Raw genomic sequence first — 27,433 nt, forward strand, 5'->3', positions numbered from 1 at the left:
TTCTCACTAAGCCAAATCCTAGCACTGCTTAGTTAGAACTAGATATGCACTATAACTCAGTTAACAAATAAGTCTAAAGATATTAATGTGAATTAAAATTTAGTAACTTAGTTGTAGAAACATAAATCATTAAGAAAATAACATGAACACATGAGATACCAAGATTTAATGCGAAAACCCAATTTGGAAAAACTACCAATGCAACTAGTTACAACTTTTTACTCTTCTAAAGTGAGCCCTGTTAAAGGTTACAAAACACATGGTTAAGTGTGACCCTATTAGAGGATTTGAATCACCATGTTAGGAGTGCCCTTGTTAGAGGTCTTTAGACACTTCTATTTAGAAATTCTACCTTGTTAGAGGATTTACAAAATGACTGTTAAGTCAACTCCGTTAAGAGATTTCTTCACTACAACAATTATTAGAGAGTAACAATGATTGACCTATGTGAGGCCTCTCTTTGGCCCATCATACCATAGCATAGTAGTTTATTTACATTTCAAATACTTTATATTTTGAGACCTTGTTATAAGTTGGATTTTTTTTGGACTGTTATTCAGACTATTTGATACTGTGGGATGCTTTATTTTACGATGAGTATTTATGATGTTAGAACTTATTGACGATTCTTTATGATTATTCATATTCAAGTACTTGGTTGTTTATTTTATTAATGAGTAGAAAATTGTGTTTTAATACAAATATTATATGGATTATATATTTGAAAATAATGAAATGTTGTAAAAGGGTCATATAATGCTTAGTTGATTTTGCTAGTATTATATATGCATAGTGGTTTAGAAATGGAAAATAGTTATTTGAAATTCAATTGAGATATATTTTATGTTTTGATTCAATTACAACTACAAAATTGATTTAGGATTTATATATGCATATGATTTATATATCTTGGACTACTAATATGTAGTTTGAGTGTGTAGGAAATATAACCATGGTAAAATGAAGAACCAAGACTATACCTTTGTATCTACTAAGAACGCCAAGGTTACATCTAATGAAGATATTTTAACCCCATTGTTTAGTATTTTACTTTGTGAGCATAATGTGAATGAGTGTGATAGATTAGATTTGCCACTCGTAATGTTAAGTGTATACTTTATAGTGTCACTTGGCACTTGCATTGTTATGTGTATAAGTGGCAAGTCAGTTTTAGATATAGGCAAAAAACATCAAACCTTATTTCTAACCAATTAGAGATGTTTAAGTTATACCCCCTTGCATAGAATTATCATATGAAGGCTTTTATTAGATTAAATTTGGATTTTAAGTTTAAGGTGACTTTAGAGGGCTTTATTAGAGTCCTAGGGTGTTCTTTTGGTAAAATTAATTTACCTACATGTTAGTACTATATTTTGACTTTACTTTAGTTTAAATCACTTTTCTAACCCTTTTAAAATCCCATTTTTCAAGTATTGCGAAAATAGAAGAAATCTTACCCAACTTCTCACCTTATCTTCAACAAGTTGGAGTTCCAATCAAATAGGAAAACTTATGTGGAGTTAAGGGATTTTTCTATTTCATAATGGAGAAAAAGGAGTTAAATTTTTTTTGTTTTTTTGTTTTTTATTTAAGGGAATTTTGAAAATAGGATATTTATTCACCCACTCTCTAGTTTTAGAGATAATCTATTTTTTGAGATCTGATCAAGGAAGGATAGAGAGTTCTTCTCAAATCGGTTCATTTACCATAGCTTGGAGAAAGGTTGGAGGATTTTTTCATGTTTTAGGAATTATGTATTGTATTATTTTTTTGAATAAAAGTTATGTAAATTTGGCTACAGATGCATGTGTATTGTTCATTGTCCATGTTGTATTGTTAGGTGTGAATGAATTTCTATTGTTTATTTTCTCTCTCTTTGATTTTGAGACTATGATGTTATGGGTGTGGAAGGACATCACTCACCCTCAGGAGGGAAGAAGTGGCCTTTAGGTGAAGGGGTTAGTAGGGCCTTTCCCTTGAGTGTAGAGTCTCTTCTTTGGAAGGAAGAGGGATTTACATGTAGTATGGGCTGCATGTGTCAATACATTGTTATGCACTTTGGGGTGATAAGGGGAAAAATTTCTATGAGATTATTTAATTATTTTGTATGCCTTGTGAAGGCAGATTTGGTTTTATGTATTTGGCTTCTCCTTAGGATTTTAGGCACACCTTCACCCATTATATTGGTTGTTATGGTAACCTATTGTGTAAGTTTAAAAAGGGTGTTAAATGTTGTATCATGTAATTATTATTTTATGTGTTTGTGATTGTTTTCTTCCTGGTTGGTCTTGGTTCTCCAAGCTTTGTGGGTGGTCTCATAGAGACCTGGGTTGGGAGGTGAGCTCTCCATGGTTCTTAGTGTTGTTTCTATACATTTCATCTGAAATTATGTTGAAGAAAACCTTGGAAGATTTCATTTTCTATTAGAGATGTCAAGATAAAAAAATTTATGAATATTGTAAAATTTTTGTATTGTAAAAGATCACACATAGATCTTCATTTATGTAAATCTTGTTTTGTTGTAAGATCTAGATGTGATTGCAATATTGGACGAGACATGTCAAAGTTGTGAATACATTTCATTTTAAATATTTCTTGAATATGATTAGATGTATTTGAAAATTTGTAACAATAATATGTAAATGATTTGATATGGTTTCTAAAGGTGTTCCAAATTTTAAGTTTATTGTTATTATTGAGTAGTATGTGTGTGTGTGTGTGTGTCTTGTTCAAAATTTGGGCATGACATTTTGGTATCAGAGATAGGTTACAAAACATTAGGCAAGATGGGTTTATGTTGAGTGGAGAAAAAAAAGAGCACTCATCTTATTTTAGTATTTTTATTTTTATTTTTATTTTATTTTAATTTTGGAAATGTATTGAATGGAGAAAAGGAATATTTCTTCACCTACCTACAAAACCCATAAATAAATAATTCTTTAAAAAAAAAAGGTAGTATTTGGTTAGAAAAATCAATCAAAAAAAGAAATTAATAATAATAATATAAATGTGAAAAATCTCCACCTATAAGATTTTGGATTATTGAATGGGAAAAGGAAATTAGCTTATTTCTAAAGGAATTGCTTAGTTATTAAATCATTTCCTAAAATAACTCGTAAATAAATTCCTATTTAAAAGCCTAGTCAAATACAACTTAAACAAAACTCTAACCAAAATAAATAAATAAATTAGATTTTAAATTTGAAAAGAAATAAATTGTATATATATATATATAACAACGATGTGCATTAAGTTAGTTTATCTTGAGTAGGTAGTAATTAGACTCTAGTAAGCAAACTCTCTACCCTATTAGATAGGCAAAAAGGTGGTTAATATTAAATTATAGTTAAAAAATCTAGCCTCTCTTTACATGTGTACATATCTTTTTAACACAAGAAAAAGCTTTTATCAACATACCCTTTTTGCGGTGTATGACCGGCCACTATTAGAAGGGCACGTAAACCTAGCTTAACCCATTGATTCACACAAATTACAAAGGACATTCATAATTGGTGTATATTTGTGGTACAGTGGCCATGTGGTCCCACCCACTTTACTTCCCCATGCATCCCCATCTGGTCTACTTTCTCAAATTTTGTAAGTTATTTCTACAATGAAAAGTGCAAATCTCCCTGATTATGTGGCAAACCAAGGGGAAATATAATAATTTTTAATTCATATGAATACCCTATCATGATTTCCTTAATGCAAGTAGGAATACATTCCCCCAAAAAAAATCATGTCACACTCTTTAACTATGGCACACATTTCTATACTAGCATTCATGTTATGATGTGGGCCCGACTCATTGCTATTTCTTTCCTTTCCTTGTTTGATGTGCTTGGCATTAGAAATCAAACAACATAGGTCTTATAATGAAAATAGATTATTTTCTTTGTTTCATGTTTCTAAAATTTAAGACATCAAATCTCAGAACCTTTTAGAGGCCAAGCATATTTCGATCACTAGAATCAAGTGTTGAAACTTTCCTTCGCTTTCTTACCAAAGCTGAACAACAAATTTCATCCAAAAAATTAGAATATCACAATGGTAGTGTTCTTGTGTCATATTAATATCAACACATGGTATGTAATTTGTACACTCATGGGTTTTAAACATACTATCTATCTTAAAATTTATTAAAACATGCAATTCTGAGTGTTATAACCTGCCTACATGGTTCTAAAAATTAAAAAACAAAAAAATAATGAGTATGAAATTGATATTAAAATATATAACTTGCTATCTGAACTATATTTTGAGTTTACATTTCCCTACAGCTGTCTTCCAAAATCAGGTGATTAAAAAAACAAATTGTTTTTGAAGTGTTTTCATCCAATTAAAATTAGTAAATGCATATGTTGTTTATTTATTTTTGTCTTAAATAAATCAAAGCACTACCTAGAAATGACCAAAGTCTACAACCAAACTAACATTTTCAAGTACTTATAATAGTCAATTTTCCTAGTGCTTAGAAGGTGGCATTAACCATTATATTAAAATTTGATACAACCCAATTATTGTACTATAATATGATTAGTCCAACTTTTTTTAAAAAAATTGTTTAAAAAAAGAGTATTTTATAACAATTTTTGGGTTAGTCTATGATGCAACTTATATGCCTAGTTTTTCCAATGTATTTTAATGGTTTATAATAGACATAAGACCAAACCAACCTTCTCCACACGTATGGACCGCTTTAGTGAATGCACTCTCTGCTCATCAAGTTGTACTGCCCTTTCATCTAGCTATACTACCCTTTCTCTAGTGTCACTTTAAGAAGGATACTATCGCACCCATTGTCTTTTATAGATGTCAATTTTTGTTTTTATTAATATTTTATTTGACTTAAAAATATATGTGTATATACCATTGCTTATTTTTTCTATTTTGTTAAGACATGCTACATAAGTGTGTAATGGTAGGAGACAAAGAGGCAATAGCAAAATCACCAATGATTAGGTCAAGTTTGAGGATGACTTTTTGGGTTTCTTTGCTAGGGTTTTTGTGGTTGTTAGGGGCCACATTTTCCTTTCCTATGGGAGATGAGGCTTAAAAGCAAAGCTCGAGGAGGCAGCCATGCGAGTGATGGGGATGCTTTAGCTATCATTGGTGTTGATTCCATGAACTACAGGGCTGTTGTTGATAAATTTGAATGTGTCAAGCCTAGTAGATTTCAGCCTAATGTGCCCAAGGAACTTAGAAATAAAGAAACAAGAAGCATCATTGATGATTGCTCACTTCCTAAGGTCCTACTGAGAACATGGTGACAAAGAGCCTTCCCAAACTAAGGATCTTTCTGGTATTGATCTAGGTAAAACCCTCGAGTTTTTCCTTCCAGATGATGTTATCAATAGCATTGTTGATTGCCAGGATAGATCAATTATTTTATTTTTGTTAAGGGGAGTTCCATCTGAAGCTAACTTTTGTAAATGGGCCAAAATGAATTGGGAGAATAGGGGATGGGACATTGAAGCTTTGAGGGGCTTGGGTAAGAGTTATGTCTCTTGTAAATTCAAACACATGGAACATGGGTTATATGTGGAAAAATATGTTATTTGCAAGCCTAGACTTTGGACTTTCATCCAAAAGGGCCCTCTAGGTCACATTATCCAATGTGGGTGAAGCTTCCTTTCTTAAATCTTGCCTTCAGACCTTTCTTAAATAGAATTGTTGCCTAGCTTGGTAGGGTCATATGGTGTAAGAATAGTACTGATAAATTTGCTAGCTTAAAGATGCACCCAAGAGTATGCATTGAAATAGACTCAACTAATCCTTTGCTGAAGAACAGTAAGCTCATTGGCCTAGGCTTTGAGTTTCTACAACCATTAGTTTACTTGAACAAGCCTAATGCGTGCTTTTATTGCCATCAAGAAGGGCATCTAATTAGGGATTTTCCTGCCAGAAGGCTCTGAATGAGCCATACCCAAGCTTCATCATAGCCTAGACAACCTCAAGTTATGAACCAGTCATATGTTTCTTCCTTGCCTAAAGATACCAACCAAGATCAAGAGCATACTAGAGATCTTTCTATCACTAACATGGAGGAAGATGATGTTCTTATAGTGTTCCCTTATAAAGATGTTGTTATGGTAGATGGTTGGACAACAATTCAAAAAAGGAAAGAGCAGTTTGAACCTTCTAGTAGGAAGATGAGTCATCCCACACAGGAGGCTTACAAATCCCATCATACCTCTAGTTCATCTGTTTGCCCTTCTCTTGGTTCCCCTTCTCCTAGAAAAAGATCTAAATATCCTACTCCTAAGGACTCAACCACTCCTTTGGCGGGTCCTTTGGAGAGGCCTAGATCTAGGTCCTCGCCTAATGCCAAGCCTGATTGAGGATCTCCTGATCACTCTGTAGCTTTAGCTAATCAATTTGAGGCTTTTCCACAAGAATATGTTCCTTTCACTTTGTTATTGGCATGAATTTCAAAAATATTTTATGGAATGTCAGAGGGATTTCTCTCCCTCACTACGAATATGGTGTCAAAGATACTATGGTAACATGGAAACTAGATATTGTTTTGCTCTATGAGGTTAAAATTAGTAGTCCCCATCTCTCTTCTTCCCTTTCTAATGTTTGGAGAGATGCTTTCTTTTTTTAGGCTTCTCACTTTGAATGTAGGGGTGGTGTTGTTATTGGTTTGGCTCCTTGGATCTATAAGTTTTTCATTAACCATGGTGAGGATCCTTCTCATAGTTGTGTGTGGGTTCTCACCTTCATTAATGGTTAGCCTATTGGGTTCTACTCTATTTATGCTCCAAATTTCTCCAAAGATAGAGGTCAGTTGTGGGATTGGATGGCTAGGAACCTCCCCTAGGTTGATTGGGTAATAGGTAAGGACTTTAACATGGTAGAATTCCAAAATGGTCTTAGTTGGCCCAACCATTCTAAACTTAGTATTGAGGAATTTTATAAGTGGCTTCTATGTCATAATTCCATTGCGGTGATAGATCCCATCCATGAAAAAAGCTCTACCCATGACAATAATTGGTTCACTTGATCAAATTGCAAATTCAGTGATGAGAGAAAACTCAACAGGCTTGATCAATTTTATATTTCTCCCAATCTTCATATTGTTTAGGATGTTGCTAGTCTATCGGTTAGAGTAGACTACACTCACACTCTCTTTGATCATTTTCCCATTATTTGTTCTATCTTAGGTACTCTTATGGATATTGAGACTTCCAAGATACCTTACAAACTCAATATCTCTCACCTAAAGAATCTTTCCTATGTTGTTTCTCTTATTGGATTATGGAAGTCCATCCCTAAGGACAACGAGCAAGTTTCTCAATGAGATTGGTGGAATCAAGCTATTCTCAAGTGTGCTAAATTTCTTTGTGCTTTTGGTAGAAGGATGGCATGGCAACGTAAATGAAAAGAAAATCTTTGAAAGGAAAACTTGAACATGATAGAAAATTATTGAATGGCAGACCTAGTGACATAAACTTACAAAATTCTATAGCTGCATTGGAAGCCCAAATTCATAAAATGGACAATTTAAGGGGCCAAGGTGCTAAAATTAGGGCAAGATTACATTGGGCCAAGGAGGGGAATAGGGGTTCTAAATACTTTTTAAATTTTCTTAACTATAAGCATAGAAAGGAACATATTGGTGCTATTTGACATGATAATGACACTCTCCATTTGAGGCCTAAGGAGATTAAAAAAAAAATTTAGAATTATTATGAGGCTCTTTTTAAAGTGGATAATAATTGCCTAGATGTCCAATCAATATTAGAAGACAATGTTAAAGATCACATTCCTATGAAAGTGGATAAGGACTATAGCCAATATTTGGATTGAAACCTTACCATAGAGGAATTGGAACATGTTATATTTTCTATACTAGCCAATAAAAGCCCTGGAGTTGATGGCCTCCCAATAGAATTCTACCAAACAATGTGGGAATATATCAAGGATGATTTTTATCATCTTTATTTAGAGGTTGTCTAGGTTGGCTCATTAGGAGCTGATATCAATAAAGGCATTATTAAACTCATTCATAAAGGGAAAAATGAGGATACTATATCCGGGTGGTGACCTATTTCCTTGTTAAACACTTCTTATAAAATTATTGCCAAAGCCTTGGCTATCAAGATCAAACCAGTGGCTCAAAACATTGTTATAACAGAACAAATAGGTTTCCTTGGTGGGAGGTTTATTGTTGACAATCTAATTCTAGCATGGGAAACAATAGACTGGGCTCAACACTCAGGCCAGAATACTATCCTTGTGAATTTGGATTTTGACAAAGCTTATGATAGAATATGTTGGAGGTTTATCCTTAAAATGTTATAGTGGTTGGGGTTTGGTCCTAAGATGTGCAAGCATGTTGAAATGTTCTTTCTTGATGCCAATGCTCAGCTAATAATAAATAAGGAATTACTTAATCTCTTTCCTTTGTAGTGCTCTATTAGACAAGGCTATCTATTATCCCCTTTCCTTTATGTGCTCATAGCTGATGCTCTTGGTTACTTGCTCCAAAAGTATAACCAATTGAATCTTATTAAGGGTATTTCCATCCTCGATAATTTGGTGGTATTAAACTCTCACTTTGTTGATGATAGTATGCTTTTCCTCCAGAATTCTGAAGCTGAGATATCTAATACTATGGAGGTGCTCAATATCTATTGTAAAATCTTTGGATCTAAGTTAGCACATCATAAAACAAAATTTATCATAACTCATATAGATTTCTTAGATTCTTAAAGAATGGAAGCAAATAAAACATGGCCAAATCTCTTGTTATCTGGGCATTCCCTTTGGACTAGGTGTCCCTTTGTCTGGTATGTGGAATTGGTTTCTTAAAAAATTCAAATCCAAATTGTATGTGTGGGAAAATAAGTGCTTCTCTCTAGCTGGCAAAATTCAAGTGGTGAATCATTTTTTTTTTGCTTCTCATGTCTATTATTCCTCATGCTGGATGCCATCTAAAAAATGTTATAATAATCTTACTAAACTTGTTCGATGGTTCCTATGGTCTAAATGGAGTGGCAATGTTGGTTATACATATACTTCATGGTTGCATTGTATTCAACCCAAATCTAAGGGTGGCTTGGGCTTATTGGACCCCCAAACTCAAGGGGTTTGCCTAGCCACCAAGTGGATAATTAGAATTATTGATGGGGAGGAACTTTGGAAGAAGCTAGTTTGGTTCCATATTTCTCATACATTCTCTTATAAAAGATGGAAATCGATTAGATGGGTGGATAATATTTTATTGGCCCCTTCCTTTCAAATTAAAGCTTCCTTCCCTTTGTAGTCTATATGGAAAGTTTGGCAATCAGTTTGCAAGTATTTGAATTAGAGAAATCCTTTCTTGCAGCATGGTTTTAGCTTTAGTGATTCTTCTATTTGGTGGAACAAATTGGTTCATATCATGAACAACATCTTGTTGTAGCTTTTCAAAAACATGCTCATTATCTTTTAAAAAAAGGAGTTTGTCAATTCAAAGATTTGTGGGACTTTAATTCTCTAGATTGAGCATCTTGGAAAACCATTAAACATAGTTTTCTTTTCCATAGAAGGTTCAAGGATTTTATTATATTTTTTAGATCATTGGTCCCTATTGAGCTTGCTATGAAAATCTACACTCCACTAGAATCCAACTTTTCAAAGGACTAGTGGTGGCTGTTTACTCACCAATTTGGCCACTTTCCCCTCAAAAAAATATATTTAAATCTTGTGCTGCCAATGCCTCTAAATCCAAGACTTAATAATAAATGAAATTGAAAATTCAATGAAATCATTTGGTGTAATTTTAGTTTCCATATATGGCTTTCTAAAGCTGAGGCTAATGCTCAACGTTTGGTTTGGAAAGGTTTACATCTCAAATTGCTAGTAGGCAGTAGGCTAAGATGTTTGCTGATCCAACATACTAAATGCCCAATTTTTCCTGTGAGAGGAAGATATGAAACATCTCTTTTGGGATTGTATATGGGCTAAGAAAAAGTGGATTGTTGTCTTCACTTTTCTTCTAGCTATCTTTGAACAATCTTTAAGTTGGAAGGAAGTATTTTAGGAGTTAATCTTAAAAGTAATATTGTAGCTGATTCTTTGCAACAAATCATATTACTTAACATTTGGAAATGTAGATGTAGGGCTATATTTTCTAATTCTAAGATGCATCTTGAAGGAGAATTTTTTCAGTTTTACTCTGACATCATTTTCTAGACGATCCTTTTGTGTAACCTTTATAGGGAGGACCCAAGACCCAGTTGAAGATTAGTAACCAGCTTGACAGAATTAAATACCAGTTTCTACAGATTTTCAAAAGAGATGTATTTTTCTTGAAGGAGCTTCAACGAATGTTAAAATTTGGTCTATAATGTTCTTTGTTTGGTTGTAGCTCTTCAGAGCCGATTAGTTGTTGATGTTATGGTTCACTATATGAGGTATTGGAGCAATTGATTGACTTTTTTGTATATTATTCTTTTCGCTTTATTCAATAAAAAAAGGTGTGCAATGGTATTGATATACCAACTCACTATTACCTTTTACTCATTACGTGTGAAGTGGGGTAAGATTTTAAGGGAGCTATTTTCTTTTTTCCTTTTTAATAATAACAAACCCTTCATTAAAAAAATAAATCTGAAATTGAAGGAGAGATTTAAAATCCCAAAAATAAGGGCAAATTTAAAATCTTGGAAATCAAGGCGAATTTAAATGCATGTTGTTGGGTTGTCCTTCATTTGTACTTTTGCCATTCATGCCTTTTCTAACAATTGAATTAAACACATGCCTCCATCTTTAATAAGTTGAATGCTTGGTACAGGGGTAAAGGGACTAGCTAATGTCAAGAAGGTGAGGAGTTCAAATCTTATAAATGCCTTAGTTTCATATGACCGACCTACCAATAACATTTATGCATGTCATCACTTGACTTTTGTTTAAACAGAGAACTTTTTTTGGTCATAACGTTTGCATATGGACTCAGATTTTGTCTATTCAAAATGCATTGGAAAGATCTCGATGAGCTCTTCAATTTGAAACCCATTATTAACCACTTTTATGATGGTCAATTTTTCTATTTATTTATTTAATATTAATTTTTTTATATATATTAAGTGAATCATTATTTTCCAAGTTTGACCCAAACTTTGACGAGGTATAACTTTTTACCATCACCTCCTTCGAATGCAATTCAAAATGTGTCAGTATCAGTAAACTCTAGTCAATAATGTTGATTGCATGAGTTTTTGAGACTAGAATTTTCAAGTTCTCTAGATCCACCTAGATCATTAGAAAATTATGATCTATGCATTAATTCAATCAAACATGAACTAGGGAATGATAAGAAAACTTAGATGAATAAAAGTAACTAATTAAACTAGCTTTACAGTTGGTGTGTTTGAGCCTTAAACTTACTATGTTCCATTTTTATTTTATTTTTTGTTTAACTTAAAAACCTTTGCGAAGGATGCCAATGTTACTCGATTCAGTCAAGGTGGATGGGGTGGTTGAGGTGGTCAACAAGGTAGGGCTCCTAGGGCTTCTCACTCAACCAATGTTGGGATAGAGTATGAGGTTGGGGTTTATGGAGGGGATCATGTGCCTCCACCTAACCCACCTCTGAAACCCAATCAAGATATTCTGGATGTACTTGATAACTTTTTTGGAGTTGATCAATAGTGTTTACCACCTCTACCTTCACAATCAGAACATGAGATTTCAAGAAGCCATAACACATTTATCAGGAGAGTAATAGGAGTCCTCCACTCAATCATTTTGAGGGTCAAGATGATTACACGATTGAGTCAGTTTAGTAGATATGGCCACATCATGACCTCACACTATGTTATGATATGTCAGTTCAATTATATGATATAGTAATGACGTATATTGTAACTATTGGGTAGTAACTCTTTAATTATTTCTTTATGAAGTACACATTATGTTAAGAAGTAGAGCTCTTTTCCACTATGAGATTCATAGTACAAAACAATACCATATTGTATTTATTCATAACCTGTGGATGACACCTATCAAGATAGTTATATTAGGGATATGGTGGACATTATTTTGTCCTTTCAAATTCAACATTACTGATTCTTTAGTCCTCTTACACTATGTAGACCAATAATGATGTTATTCTCATGGTAGGTGGAATCCCCAACTGAGTCATAAGGAGTCCTCCTTCCCCTCAGTGACCCTAGTATGCCCACATTGTGATTGTGATGTAAATTATGTAATCAATGTGATTTAGTGTTATTGTTGTTGTTTTTTTTCTTTTTTCTTTTTTCTTTTTTTTTCTAAAAAGTAAATAAATTTCATGTTGCAATCCTTGTATTTTGTTTCTCCTTCTTTCATGTCAGCAATGTAAATTATGATGTTGGGCTACTTAACCCATTTTTCTTAATGATGGTTCTATCTTGTCTCCAGGACATGCCTTATTTTCTTGATTGAAAGTTTTCTAGCATGGCAACTCTTGATTTTCTTTTGTTCTATACTACTAAATTGATTATTTTATCTTTAGTTTTAATTTAATTATGAAGCATTTTCTTGTAATTTATGTTGGCAGAGTAACTTGTGAAAGGCCATACCAAAAAGGGATTCTTAATGAATTAGGTGGGAAGTAGAGCATTAGGGGGAGAAGTTTAAGTGGATCTATACATGCCCACCCTCTCCTATTATTATGGTAGAAATAACTATCCCCCTTTGACTTTTGCAAGTTAGGGTTGAATTGTCACATAAGATTAGTGAAGGATTATAGGTTAACCTAGTGCATTATAGCTAAAAGATTTTTTTTGTACAACCACAATAGGTTTAGTGTCATGATCAAGTAGTGGAACACAATGGGATTTCTAGAGCCAAAGTTGAGGAAGTGAAAGTCAATATTTAACCAAGCCATGTTCCACCAGTCTTTTCTTGTGTTATTGTAGTGGGTTTTGATGAATACATTTATAAGGATATTTATACCAAGTTTATATGTTATGTTATATGATACATGATTTGCATGTTTTAGAAGTGTTTAGCCTTGAAAAGTATACCCTTAACATGAGTTTTGGGTTGATTTTTTCTCTTAAAAAAATAAAATTGTGTGTACATATGTTGTCATATATGAACATATTTGTGTATTCTAAATCATGTCTCCTTGTACAAGAGTAGATTTTGAGATAGGTCTAGACAAGGTCTAGCATGAGGAGTATGCCCTAATTTTGGGAGACTTTCAGGAGGAAGTAAAAGTCAAGAGGGGCAAGATGTAAGGCCCCTCCTCACATGTTTATTTATTTATTTAACTATGAATTCTTTTCTAGATATTATCTATGTAACCTATTGTGTAAGTATTGTGGGTGAGCATTGTGTTGTTCAATGTAAGTGTTATATTGTGTTGAGTCTAGATTGGCTAGGTAGAAAGATGAATTAGATGTTATAAAGTTGAGGGCACCTTTTGTATACATTGCAGCTATATATGCATATACTATGATCAATAAAACCTAGAGTATTAGAATGTGAAGGGGACCTATTTCATACATGTATTATTTATCTTTTCTAGTGATCATTTAATGATGTTGGGAAACTATTTGGTATATTTTGATGTTATTTATTGAGGTGATAATTTTTATGTTAGAAATTAAATTAAGGCTAAGTTGGGTTTAGTATGTAAATGTTTATATGAAGCTATAGACACAAAAATGTAATGTTAATTGAAAATAGGATGATTAGCCAGACTACTCCTTAAAAGAAACCTTGATAGCCTATTTTATTTTATCTAATTAAGAAACTTGCCAAAGTATGACTACTCTCTTGTTATGCAGCCAAGGATGATGAGGCATTAGCCCAAGACTTTCTCTGAATTAGGAGATAGTGAGTAAGATCGACTCCAGTCAAGAAGGGGATCTATAGAACCAAACTTCTTAAGGCATGAAGTGACAAGAAAATCAATCTACAAATTCATCAGAGAATGCAATTCAATGAGATCATAGTACCCTTATCTTTTTGATGAACTCTAGGAGGAGGTTCATACCTAGGGGAGGAGGATGCGAGGCCTTTCTTTGGCCCATCATACCATAGCATAGCAATTTATTTACATTTCAAATACTTTATATTTTGAAACCTTGTTATAAGTTGGATTTTTTTTTTGAACTGTTATTTAGACTATTTGATACTATGGGATGCTTTATTTTATGATGAGTATTTATGATATTATTGATGATTCTTGATGATTATTCATATTCATGTACGTGGTTGGTTATTTTATTGATGAGTAGAAAATTGTGTTTTAATACAAATATTAGATGGATTATATATTTGAAAATCATGAAATGTTGTAAAAGAGTCATATCATGCTTAGTTGATTTTGTTAGTATTATATATGCACAGTGGTTTAGAAATGGAAAAATGTTATTTGAAATTCAATTAAGATATATTCTATGTTTTTATTCAATTACAAATACAATATTGATATAGGATTTATATATGCATATGATTTATATATCTTGGACTACTGATATGATGTATGAGTGTGCAGGAAATATAAACATGGTAAAATAGAGAACCAAGACTATACCTTTGTATCTACTGAGAATGTCAAGGCTACATCTAATGAAGAGATTTTAGCCTTGTTGTTTATTATTTTACTTTGTGAACATAATGTGAATGAATGTGATAGATTAAATTTTTCACTTGTAATGTTAAGTGTATACTTTATAGTGTCACTTGGCACTTGCATTGTTATGTATCTAAGTGGCAAGTTGGTCTTAGATATTGGAAAAAGACATCCAACCTTATTTCTAACCAATTATAGATGTTTAAGTTATATCCCCTTGCATAAAATTATCATATGAAGGCTTTTATTAGATTAAATTCAGATTTTAAGTTTAAGGTGACATTAGAGGGCTTTCTTAGAGTCCTAGGGTATTCTTTTGGTAAAATTAAGTTACCTACATGTTTTTGATTAGGAAAACAAGTTTTAAAGGGATCCTGAAACCCAAAGTTTTACAACATAAAAAAACTTAAAGCAGAAAAGACAGAAAAAAAGCTGCCTCAAAAGGCCAGAAACAAAAAGGCCTGAAGCCTGAGAAACAAAGGCCAGGAACAGAGCCTTGAAGTTACCTACATGTTAGTACTATATGTTAGGGCTTTAATTTTGACTTTACTTTAGTTTAAATCACTTTTCTAACCCTTTTAAAATCTCATTTTTCAAGTATTACAAAAATAGAAGAAATCTTACCCAACTTCTCACCTTATCTTCATTGAGCTGGAGTTCCAATCAAATAGAGAAACTTAGGTGGAGTTAAGGGGATTTTTCTATCTCATAATGGAGAAAATGAGTTGAGTTTTTTTATGTTTTTATGTTTTTTATTTAAGGGAATTTTGAAAATAAGATATTTATTCACCTACTCTCTAGTTTTAGAGATTATCTATTTTTCAAGATCTGATCAAGGAAGGATAGAGGGCTCTTCTCAAATCGGTTCATTTTCCATAGCTTGGACAAAAGTTGGAGATTTTTTTCATGTTTTAGGAATTATGTATTGCATTTTTTTTTGAAAATTTTTAATGTAGTTTTGGTTACAGATGCATGTGTATTGTTCATTGTCCATGTTGTATTGCTAGGTGTGAATGAATTTCTATTGTTTATTTTCTTTCTCTTTGATTTTGAGAACTTATGATGTTATGGGTGTGGAAGGACATCACTCACCATTGGAAGGGAAGAAGTGAACTTCAGGTGAAGGGTTTAGTTGGGTCTTTCCCTTGAGTGCAGAGTCTCTTCTCTAGAAGGAAGAGGGATTTACATGTAGTATGGGCTGCATGTGCTAGTATATTGTTATACACTTTGGGGTTGATAAGGGGAGAAATTTCTGTGAGAATTGGTAATTATTTTGTATGCCTTATGAAGGCAGATTTTGTTTTATGTATTTGGCTTCTCAAGATTTTAGGCACACCTTCACCCATTATATTGGTTGCTATGGTAACCTATTGTGTAAGCACAAAAAGGGTGTAAAATGTTGTATCATGTAATTATTGTTTTATGTGTTTGTGATTGATTGTTACCTAGTTGGTCTTGGTTCTCCAAGCTCAATGGGTGGTCTCATAGAGACCTAGGTTGAAAGGTGAGCTCTCGATGGTTTTTAGTGTTATTTCTACAAGTTTCACATGGAATTATGTTGAAGAAAAGCTTGGAAGATTTCATTTTCTATTGGAGATGTCAAGATAAAAAAATTATGAATATTGTAAAAGTTTTGTATTGTAAAAGATCACATGTAGATCTTCATTTATGTAAATCTTGTTTTTTTGTAAGATCTATATGTGATTGTAATATTGGACAAGACATGTCAAAGTTGTGAATACATTTCGTTTTAAATATTTTCTTGAATATGATTAGACGTATTTGAAAATTTGTAACAATAATATGTAAATGATATCTTTCTCATTCTTCTTATTTCACATTTCAATCCACAACTTGACCTTTCATATATATGAAACCTAATGTCAAGTCGGGTTGAATACCATTTTAAACAAATAATTAACATCCACTAGGTCGTCTTTTATTAACCATTTAATTAAAAAAGTATTTTTCTTTTACTTAGCTAACACTGAAAATGAATCACTTGGTTAATACTAAATTCCTTTGGTAACCAATCTAACTTAGTTTACACTATATTTCTTTGGTAACTAACTCGATTTGGTTTACACTGATACCCTTCATTGACCAAACCAATTCAGTTTACACTGATTCTCTTCGATGACCAACTGAACTTAGTTCCTTCTAAATTTTTCTCAGTTGATATTGAAGCTTCTTCAATGCCTGATTAAGCTCTATTAATAGTAGTTGTGCTTGGTTAGAGTGTGACATATGTGTAACATCAATTACAATATACAATTGAATAATTTATTTCAACAAAAGTACCTTCTCTAGTTTTGATTCTACTTTGCTTCCTAATTCATTGGGGTTGGACTTGGGGTCAACATGAGCATAGTACTACATTGGTATGTCAAATTCATGTACCCTAACACATACCTCACAGTTTGCACCAATATGTATAAAGTTCCCAGGACTATTCAAAACTGTGATTTCTATCCACTTTGAAAACTTTGATTCATCTAATGGTTGTAACTTATACAAAGTATCCAGGCTATTACATGTCATTTTATGCAACTTATTATATTTTGTAATGTACATAGCTCTTTTTTGAACCTTATTCATTATATTTCATGTCCCATAGCATGGGGAGCATAGCCACTAAAGTTAAGAGAATCTTAAATTAGTTAGACTCGAATATATAGTCGAAGGAATTTGTCTCATACATAGTGGATTAGTCCAAGCAATGCCAGATATTCAAAGAATACCTAATGTACTAGTCCATCCAAAGAGATCCATCTAGTATCATTTCCTTTAAGAAGCTTTCTCATATCAGTAAGTCCTTGATCAAAGTATTGAAATTTCCAGATTCATTTTGGACTTCAACAAAAGTATTGGTAATTATCTTTGATTAAAGATTCCACTTTATGAACACAACCAAAATTGTTGACAATTCCAAAAGCTAGATACATTTGATGGGTCATGTAGTGAATGGGAATAATGTATGGTGCCAAATCATTTGAGATATTTATGCAAAGACCACCTTTATGACCTTTCATAACCGAAGCTCCATCTGCTCTAACACATACCAACTTTTTGGCAATCTCCATGTTATCCATATCTCCACAATCAATTAGAGTCCTCTTTAATAAACCATATAAATTTTTGATTGTCACACTACAATTCAATTTAGCAACAAATAGTAGAGGATTGATGACAAGGATCATTTATAGTATAAGCATGCATGCACACCTAGGAATTATTGTCAATTGATATAACTTCATCTAGAGACAATGCAATGAAATTTGACTATTTTATTTTTTCCTTCGTATCTTCTTTTTCAACTTGTCAATTGATGTAACTTCATCTAGAGAGAATGCAATGAACAGTGACTATTTGGATAGTTTGAACTTTAAAAAAGTGCAATAAAATAGTAATTGAAGGGTAGTTCATCATAGGATACCCTCTACTCAAAATATGAAAGATGACACACTTAACTAATTTTTTTTTTCCATATTTTCCACTTCCACTGCTTTCCCAATGAAATCTTCAATAGAACCTTTTACTACAAAACACTTCTCCCATAATTTCTCGTGTAACTCACATAATTTGGAAATCTTGATATGCAAATAGTTATCCTTCATTTTCCAAGTTAGTAAGGATTTTTCAACTCCATCCATGGTTTCCTTTTTATAAATTTTATTGACATGCTTTTCTATTCTATCAAGATTAAGCTACAACCTCTTCTCCTTCTTTGTTATCTCTATGCAAATCTTACATTTGCATTCTACAAATGAACTAGAACTTTTCTACCCATTCTAATTGAAAATTTCTTTTGGACAGATCCCAGCAAGATAGATCTTTTTTTATTCCAAATTTATTTTCCCCTTCTGTGCACGAACATTATTTATGGCATCACTTTTGGTTTTCTCACCCAAGTCTATAATATCATTGTTTGACTCTCTACTCAAGTGAATTGCCTCAAAATAATGTTCAAGTTCATCCTTGATTGAGATATCAACTTCACCAATTTGAACTTCTTCAAAATGGTCTCCAACTTGTGATGAATCTCCTTTTTCAATATGCACTAGAGATGTAAGTTGTGAATCTTGTAGGTTACCAACATTTCCACCACCAAAATATGTGGATAAGGTATCATGCCCAAAATATCGGGGCAAAACACACAATTTTTTTTCTTTAAGTAAATTAAACAACTAAGTTAATACATGTCACCTAAAAAGGTTATGAGAAGATTAGAAATGAATTCTAGTTGTGATTCAACATGATGTAAAGTCAATGTTTCAGTTAGAGAGTGATATCATAATTTGGGGAAAGCATTAAGTTCCTTAGTTCTTGGGTCACAGTTGAATTGATACGCTCAACTAATTACCTAGGTCACATTAGGTTCTGGCATGATTCAATATATTCATTTTACAAGTTAAAAATATAGGTGTGTTTAAATGCATACATAGGTTTCCCTAGCAATACCTTAACACTTTGTCCCAGTTTATAACTAATCATGTAGGATTAAATCATTACATTTAAACATTCATTATTTAATCGATTTTGACATCTATTTGTGTTACATTAAACCCTATATCACTACCAGTCATAAAATGTGACCCTTCAATACATTATTAATCTACAAATTCTATTTTAAAAATAATTAAATATTTAAAAACAAAGAAAATAGAAAACATTTACAACTTAATTAAATAAATTTAAATAACAACAACAAAAATTAAATCTACAAATCTAAACTAATATTAAACATATCTAAAACATTAATATAATTTAAACAAATCCAAAAAACAATAACATTACTTTTCTAAACTAACTTTAACTAACTACCAACTTACTAACCCTTATTACTACTTCCTAACATCTAACCATTTTAAAACCACATACTTAAATCAAAATTAAATTATCCTACAATTAATTAAAATTTATTTAAACTTGATTTGACTAACTTACTCTATATATATTTAAAATACTAATCATTGATTACAATTAAATCAACTATCCTAACTAACTTTACCACCTAACTAATCCTATCCAAACCCTACCCCCTTACTAATTCCACTCCCTAGCTCCTAGGCCACTTGGCCAGGGGGGATTCCCCACTTCCCTAGACAAAGGGTACTTCCCAAGCACATGCCCATGTACCATGATGAGTTGGCGTGAGAAGAAGGAGGGTGGGTGGTTTGAAGGTTGGAGAGTTTCCTTTGCAATACAAACATACTTGCACTTTCCTCCTTTCAATAACTTATGCGCATGAAATGAAGGGTGTTGGGGAGTGTGAAAAAACTTGTTTCTAACCAATAAAATCATTTTCCAAGCAACCATGTTGGAGGTAGTTGGAGGTGATGATTAAATCAAATTGCCTTATTCCTTTTACATTTATTTATGTTGACTCCCTTGGCTTGTGTATTTTCTTTTTGGGTGGGGTGATGTCACCCAATCTGAATGTATGCAATAAAGTTTTATAGGTAAAGGCTGAGATAAGGTAAGGGTAGTATGTTATAAGTTTTTCCCTTGATTTTATTTTTATTTTAATTCATTTTGTAGTTATATAATTCTTTATAAGATGGTGTCCAATTTTTTTGAAAAGGAATCTTTTCCAAGAATATTCTCTATTATCAAAGAGAATTAAAACTTTAGATACAAAAGGTAGAGAGCATTTTTGCTCTAAAAATGATAAAAAAATTTAAGGATCATTTTTCTCACCAAGTGTTGAGTTTTCTCATACAAATTTTTTTTCAAGGTTCATTTTTCTCCTCCAAGAGTTAGTTTTTCTTGTAGAAATTTTAATATGACAAGATATAGTAACGTTTTGTTCATTTCATGAATGGATTAGAAGCATAGTTTTTTTATGCTATATTATGCATTCAAATAAAAGTATTTTTTTCAGTAGTAATTAACAATGCAAAAATAAGTAACATTCATTTAAATCAAAGTTCCTCTAACACCTAAACATAATCAAATTGTATAACTTTGAGTAACATCATTGTATCTAATTACCATTGACCATATGCATATGGAATGAATTATCAGGAGTACATGAAATATCATAGTAAATAAAATAAAAATTTCAACATACATGGGCTAGCCACTTCATATATTTTTTATTGAAAAACCTAATTTAAAGACTCAATCGGGAAAGAATCAAGGAAGAAAACCTGATATCATTGTCATACAAATATAAGGTTAACAATGAATTTTACATCAGGATCATTATCCCGAGGAGAAGTCTCCATAACATTTGACTCAAGAATACCAAAGCTCTAAATCTAGTTTGGCTCCATATCAAGGTATCAACTATGCAATCTGCAAATTTACATCAAGATAACCATGGAGAACTAAAACTGATCGAGTGACAATCAGATTGCAACACATAGACACATTCAAAAAAGTAATCCCATACCAAGTTTTCACAATAGGTTTCATATCGAACCAAGACTAGGGAGAAGGTGGATTTCTCCAGAGTAGGAGATGTCCATCACAACACCAAAACATATGCCTTTTTTGAGGCTAATAATCACACAAAGAACTTCTGTTCTTTCACTCCTTATCTCCCCAAACAAAAAATGGGTTGTATTGATAAGTAGGGACCTATAACATCATACTTTTTCCTTTTTCTCATCATGAGGAGAGACTTTGCACTGACCCAGAGTCCAACTAGGGCCCTCCTTCTGTACATGGTCACTTCTGCCCTATCCGAGGGTGAGTAATGCCAACACAACCCTTTTTCCTCACAAAAAAAAATGTAAAACATGAAAGAAAAGAAAATAAGAAACCCACAATAACCCATCCCTCACATGTCTTATCACACATACAAAGTACACACACATGTAATAGGTTTACTTAAGCAAATAAAAATACAACATGAAGAACAAGGCCATGAAGGATCCTACCTTCACAAATGGTTATGGAAAATGGAGCTTTTGAGAAGAGCTAATCCTTCTTCATCTTTCAATCCTAGCTTGACTCTCTCTCTAAATGTAGAGATGGGCGAATGCCCTTCAACCCTTAAATTGACAACTTCTAAACTCACCCACCTAAAATGTCAATAACACCAAACTTGACTCAAGCCTTCTAGGGTCTTCCAACTTGATTCTACCTTTAAGACAACTTTGTGGTTAACTATAAACTTGGTAAACTCAAGGAGATGTTCAATATTCACACTAAAGGAAAAATGAGATATTTAGGAGGTCACAAAAGTCAACAGAAGGATCTAGAAGGGTGGAAAATATCCCCAACTCATATAGATACCCACTAGGTACTTGGTTCGCATTAATTTTGGCCTTTAGGATCATTTTTAGGACCTATAAATTGGCTTAAAATATTTGGACTTTTAAAAACCTAAGAATGACACATTCCACTAAACACTAATTAGGGTAATTATTCTAGGTTACCAACTAATTAGCCTTAGATTAGTAACTTAATCAATCTCAAATTATCGAGTTACTTTACTAACCCTAATTAACATGTTGATACACATATACAAATTATGAGTGTCAAGTGACACCATAAGATTCATTTGTTGATTGGTTTTGACAATTGAGTGTCAACACACTTAAGAAATTTTCTAAGTTCATGCTGAGTATAATATAGATACCAAGTTGAAATGAGTGTCGAGTTGAAATATGTGTCGGGCCAAAAATTCAATAAGTGCCTAGTCATTCAGATGTCGAGCAAATAGACAGTGTTAATCAAGTATATGTGTTAAATGAACAATATACGCCAAGCAAGTTCAAGTGTCAAGCAAGACAGAATTTCAATATGTGTCAAGCATTAGTAATTAGCAAGTGTCGAGCAACATAGAATTGACATAAGAGTTTTTGAAGGCACTAACTATTATGTAAACCATTTTTGAGCCAACATATGGATAAATCTCAAAGGATTAAAGATAAGATTGAATCTATTTGGATTCCCTATGCAATCAACATGGAACCAATGAGAAAAATAGAAGGATTTGAGTGGGAAAATTGGATGAATCTCAATCATAGATTCATATTTAACCCTAAGTCATGAAATCTTTTTAAAGGAGATGAAAGCTCCCATACTTTATAGAGTGTGAGAGAGAATGCATTCAAGGAGACAATGCTAGCAAAATATTTGAATGAAGTGAAAGGGGTGAATTGATCAAGTTAAAGGTGACTTAGAAGAAGGAAAGAATTGTAGAATCAGTTAGCAGAACAAAGAAGCAAGATTACATCATTTTCATATCAGATCAGAGAAGATAACTAAATTGGGATCTAAAATCAGCAATATCAGATTGTAAGTGTATTAGATCAAACATTATATTGTACTCTCTAACAATTGTTATAGTAGAAATCATATGGACTTAGGTTGGTTTAACAGCCATTGTTTAAAGCCTTTAATAGGGTGACATTCCAAGTGAGTGTTCTAAAGTCCTTTAGCTAGGCACATTTCTAACATGGTGTTAAAATCCTTTAACAGGGTAGGGTCTAACAATCTTTTGTAAGCCTTTAATAGGGTAGGCCTTTCACAGGCTAGATCATGAGAATGGTCAAAACATGTAACCTTAATAGGTGAACTTTATTTCTATAGTAGTGAATAATTGTGGGTGTTATCCCCAACCTAGTTTTACCTTCTCATTGGAGGGTTTCTAGGTAATCATATCTAGTGTCAACTATTTATGTAGATGCATTTTCTTTACATGTTATTTCTATATATTTATGCATGCAGTGTTTTAAAGTTGAAAGTTTTATTGGTTAGAGTTTAGTATTTCTAATTCACCCCATCCCCCCCCCCTTCTTAGAAGTATACTTCCTACTTGTTAATTCCAACATCATTGTTATGTAACATTAAATACCTTACAATAATAGAATGATACAAAAATTCATATTATGCAATACAAATAAAATATGAAATAATGAGGTTTGTATCTCTTCATTAGACTCAACCTTAGTATCACAGATTGAACATAGGGTCAATTACCAATTCTCTGTTAGATTCCATGGTTAATAATTCTTCACACTCAATTCATACATCAATAGCTTGAGAAAAATCACATGCATATATTTAAAACTCAATTAAATAATCACATAAATCAAAACATCAAACTTTCATTTAATTAACCTTTATCTCATTTCTACACACATATTTAATTATTACAATTTTACATAATTAAAGTATTTAACATATTCATAATCTTGAATTCATTTATTGTAATACACCATCATTATGTATGCTTATAAAACATCAAATAACATGATTAAGAATTTTAAAGTAAATCATCACACAACATAAAATAATATAATAATGTCTAGTCCATCACATAATATCTCAACATATCAAGTCATAATGTGTCAAAATAAAAAGTATTAGATGTGCTATGATGGATCAATGAAAGGCCTCACATAAGGTTTTGTGTTTTAGTGACCTATCTTGGCTTTCAAAGATCCTACTAGAACCCCTCTTGTTTGAAAATGCAAACTGATAAAGCCTGTGAAAAAAATCAACTTGTTAAACAAAAGAGTCAAAGACTGTGATAGTAGACTACTTAGATTGCATATAATAACAACAATACAATTCATTTGTGTAAAAAGAGTATAACTACTATAGTCTATGTTACTACCCAATAAAATTCTCAAACCTATCTGAGCATGTGAGATGTCTAGTGGACAGTAAAAAATAACTAGTACCACATAAAAAATAAATTAAAAATCACTTACCTTTTACAAAAACCATAGTCCACGATTCATGATTACTCAATGGGTAATGCACTTAACACTCTGAAATTTTGACAATAATAACAAATGCTAATCTCCAGACTAGAAAAGATAGAATTGTGTAGAATAATAGTATCTTATGAATGTATAAATACCAAACTAGGTTGGAAAATTGTGCGGGATTAACAAGTAGGAACATAAAATGTAGGCAAAACATATCTTCCTATGTAAGCCCAAAATATAAAACAAATGACTAAATGGGGCAGGTGATCAACACACATCAAGAAAATGGTAGGTGATGCCCAACCCAAGGGAAAATTAGTTGGTTACACTAATGAAGAAATAAAGTTTTCTAATAAGAAAACATGTAATGGATGGAAATTTTTTTAAAATAATTCTATCTAAAATGTATATTACGGTGGCGATTAGAGTGGGATTTTCAACCAATCATGTGAAAACTAATGGGCGACTAGCATGGGCTTTGGACCCAAATATTATAAATTTCTAGCAATGCAGTTGACCAAGTTTACATGCTCTATTTGCCAAATGATGATCAACTGATGAGACAAGATCCTTAATGGTGAAGATTCAACACTAAAATAATCTTTGCCCATTATGACCCCTTATGATACATTACTGACCATTAAAGCCAAATAGGGAAAATTAGGATTGACTAGAACCTTTTAGGACCCATTAGAACATTATACGATAAATTAGCATGTATTTTGATGGTTAATGTCTTCTAAAGGGTTGTAATTAGTTCTTATGTGTCATAATGACTCGTAATGGATCCTAAGGGGTTCTAATGGGACATACAAGGTCATAGGATCACTTATTAAAAATTTGAACCCCTTAGTACCTATTAGGATTCATTAGGACACATTATAACCCATTACGTCTAAGGTATGGGTATGCATAGGATCACGGTGGACCAAACTATACCCTTAAGTGACAATGTAAAATCAATAAATTAAGTCTCTCACAACTTGACATGCAATTTTAAACTAGTGGTCCTACTGGTGCTAGGAACCTTAGGAGATCATATGTTATCATTGAATGGGTTGAAAGGGGTCATAGGGTATCCTATGACTCCTTTTGACCCATTCTATGATAACATGTCCTTAGTGGTCCTATGACCCCTAAGAGTTCATATGTTGTCATTGAATGGGTCAAAAGGGGCCATAGGATATCCTATGACACCTTTTGACCCATTCTATGATAACATAGATCTCTAGGGGTAGTACGGCTCCTAAGGACATTATATTTATTCTAACTGGTTGAGAGGGGTCATAAGATATCCTATGACCCCTTTTGACCCATTTTATGATAACATATGTATCTAATGGTCCTATGACCCTTAGGAGTTCATACATTATCATCAGATGGGTCAAAAGGGGCCATAGGATCCAACCACTTGTTTATGTCTAGTAATAAGTTTTATACAATATTTTTAAACCTCACTAAAACTAGGATCCTCTAGATACAAATTATTGAGCTCCTTGAATCCAAATACCTCAATCTACATCTCTATCAGAAAAATCAATCTCCCACTAAGAGCATCTATAATGCGATTGGATTTCTAACTCCTATTTTTCAAAATGAATTTGTAACTCTACAAAAATCCAGTCCATTTCAAATGCCTCTAATTCAACTTTCCTTAATTGTTAAAATATTGCAAAGTCTATGAATACATATATTTTTTAAAAACTCCTTGTGAAGAAGATAATGTCTTCATTTATACAATGTCTAAACTATATCATAATTCCTAATCATAAATATAATATTTTATATAGGCATTATTTAAATTCTTAATGAAGTAATAGGTATACCTTCTTGGCTAAAAATAGCTTCTATTGCATACCACTAGCATTGCAGCCTAGTTGAAATACCTTATTTAAATATATAAAAGATAATATATGATATTCTATAACTCTTTGTTTTATCTCCTATAGTCCACCTGAACTCCTACCTATCCCCTCTCATTATTTTAAGAAAGGGTTCACAAACATTACTACAATTCCTAATAAACATTGTATAAAAATTAGCCAAACCATAAAAAAGTATTATTTCAATCACACTTCTTGGAGTTAACCATTCAAGGATAGCCCTCACCTTCTTTGGGTCCATTTTTAGACCTTCAAGTCTCAAACTAAAAATCCCAGATATAATAACTCCTTCATAAAACTACACTTCTTCAAATTAATCAACAATTTCTCTTCCCTTACCTTCTCAAACATCCTACAATTATGCATTATATGCTCATATAATGTCTTACTTAATATCAACATATTATCTAGGTAAACTTACCTCAAAGTTCTTCTATTACCTCATTCATGAGCGGGATGAATGTGATCAGTGCATTGGTTAGTCCAAAAGGCATGACCAACCACTTATAAAACCCTTTCTTTATCTTGAAGGAAATTTTCCATTCTTCTCCTCCTTTGATCTAGATCTAGTGATATCCACTTTTCAAATCTATCTTTATGAAATGCAAAGATCCGCTCAAATTGTTCATAATGCATCTTTGGAGAAGGAAAATTTTACTTGGTTGCAATCTTATTAATAGCCCTATATTCTATACACATCCTCCTTTATCCATTCTTCTATGGTTATAATACTATTGGTACAACATATAGACTTTAACTTTCTCAAATTGATCCCATTTGCATCAACTCATGTACACATCCTCTTTTTTCCATTCTTACTCAACTCTTCACATTTTTCTAGTGTCATTTTGTGTGTTGTCTTATCTAGAAACTTGGTTCTTGGAATCAAGTCCATAATGGTTGTAATCCATTAGGCACATTATTAGATATAATATCTGAAAACTCATCTAATAAACTTCTAACTTCTAGAGGTACATCTTCTACTTCTTTACAATCTTTTTGAATAAAAGAACAATATGTAGTATCATCCCTCATACCTTCAAGGAACATTTTACCATAAACTAAAGATATTCTAGCATTACTACATACATTTTCTTGTGTTTCCTTTAATGAATATAGCTTATCTCATATCCCATCCTTTGTCTAGGAGTAAGTATTTGCCTAACCATCATGTACAACATATCTATCAAACTAACATGATCTTTCCAACAAAATATTATATACATTCATGGCCATGATGTCACATAGTAGATCTGAATCTTGACCTCTACTAGGTACTATTTATTGACCAAGACCTTGTGCTCATCCTACACCCAGAT

This window comes from Cupressus sempervirens, chromosome 4, assembly GCF_028749045.1.
Source record: "Cupressus sempervirens isolate cs-2001-9-10 chromosome 4, ASM2874904v1, whole genome shotgun sequence".
Lineage (NCBI taxonomy): Eukaryota > Viridiplantae > Streptophyta > Pinopsida > Cupressales > Cupressaceae > Cupressus > Cupressus sempervirens.